General features: G+C 49.6%; 1 protein-coding gene across 1 annotated transcript in view; it reads right to left on the bottom strand.

Annotated features, from left to right (window-relative positions):
- Positions 1 to 1,486, bottom strand: part of LSS (lanosterol synthase) — a 44,955-nt gene extending 43,469 nt beyond the window's left edge. Inside the window, exon 1 of the mRNA XM_006022064.3 lies at positions 271 to 1,486. The gene's annotated coding sequence lies outside the window, so the exon portion shown is untranslated. The remainder of the gene's footprint in view (positions 1 to 270) is intronic.
- Positions 1,487 to 1,669: the final 183 nt, after the last annotated feature.

Here is a 1,669-nt window from a genome sequence, read left to right as displayed (position 1 = left end):
CCGCCCACTCCCAGCCGGCTGCGACTCCTCCCCCCGCTGCAAGATGCTCTACTGCCCCACCAGTCTGAGTTCACCAGCCACGCCTGGAGTAGGTATTAGTGCCATGGCAACAAAGTTTGGTGCCCAGGGCAAAGCCCACAATGGCAGCCCACCCTTATTCTGCACACAGATCCAAGGAGCACACCCCCTGCTTGCCTGGGAGTGCACACAGCAGCAGAGGCTGCCCTGCCCCGCCCAAATCAGCTGCTAGAGCTCTGTCCCATGACCCACCCCAGCTGGGCACCGCCTGTTGGCACCTCTTCACTTCGGCACTTGCTTGCTACAGCACTGATAAGTATTACACCAAAGAAAGGTACTAGGTTAATTGGATACAATGTGCCCTTATTAAAAACACATGTTGCAATTTATCTTACTTGCCATTCACTTCCTTTTAACATCTGTTCTAATGCTGTGCACACTACTGAGAAGAAACAGATGGGTCTCGAGTTGTCCAAGTCATATTCTTATCCTTTCTTAATTACAGACACTAAATTGTTCTCTAATCACATCATACTGCCCCCCAGCATGTAGAGGATTTGGGCAAGGAACCAAGCAACACATGAAAAGTTGAAAGGTGTATTTTCAGATAGAAGAAAGAAAGGGGAAAGGACTGGAGATCCATGCCAATACCAGGAGGAGGCCAGACTATGCAATTAGGACTTCTTGTTAAGAGCTAGATCCAGAAAACAGTGACCTGCTTTCTGCCAGAATCCGAGACTTAAGACAGAAGTCAGAGGGGGAAAAGAATAACAGGAAAAAATGTATCAGTTGCCCTTTGTTTGTGAAGAAATGATCCCTGAGGATGACCGTGCCAGATGGGGAAAAATGTTGTCTATTCCTTGTACTCATTTACTTCTGTGAGGCTAATTCAGGCTGTATCCTAGGCCTGGGCAGGGCAACACAGGACAGGTCATTGTCATTCCCCAGTGTCCTGAACACTGGTGTTTATGTCAGAGTTAGTGATGTCCCCAAATTGGAGAGAGATGAAACACCCCTGACTGAATTGCTTATAGTTGTAGTCTAGTATACCTCCTGTTAATCATGAGGTGGTACCTATAATGAAGCACTAAGAATGGTTCAGCTTGGTCAGGTGGAGTTCTGTTCCTAAGGTCTTGTCTACATTTGAAAGGTGGAATGGAGCCAAAAGATGCTAAAGATATTCAGAGTGCTTTTACCTACCAACGTGTACTCCCTCTGGAAGCCCCCTAATGGCACTTTGGATTCCAGCTGAACTGCATGTGGGGTAATTTAAATGTGTTCTGCAATTAATGTTGTTGCATCTACATTCAGTGCTCCTTGGACTCCTTATTAAACTGGTTTCTTATGTCCCACACTGAATACAGAGAGCACAAGATCTTCTATGAACCAGAGCATTCATAGTGGGGAAAAAAGTGGACCCAGCAACGGGAGGCTGGGTCCTCCACAGAGATGCTCTGGCAGCCACAGCATATCTGTAGTTGGCCCTCACCCTGGTGCTGAAGCACACTGCCTGCCCATGCAGGGCTGGCACTGTGCCAGCAGCAGGGCTTCGGTGCAGGTAAGGGGGGCCGGGGGCTGGAGGAGGGGGGGGGACCCCTGCTGGCCCCACCCGCTCCCTTCCTTGCCTGGCCCTACCCCCTGCCTCCCCGCC

The sequence above is a fragment of the Alligator sinensis genome, unplaced genomic scaffold (assembly GCF_000455745.1).
Source record: "Alligator sinensis unplaced genomic scaffold, ASM45574v1 scaffold566_1, whole genome shotgun sequence".
In the NCBI taxonomy this organism is placed as follows: Eukaryota; Metazoa; Chordata; order Crocodylia; family Alligatoridae; genus Alligator; species Alligator sinensis.
The sequence above is the reverse complement of the archived record's forward strand: the minus strand, read 5'-3'. Positions and strand labels throughout refer to the sequence as shown.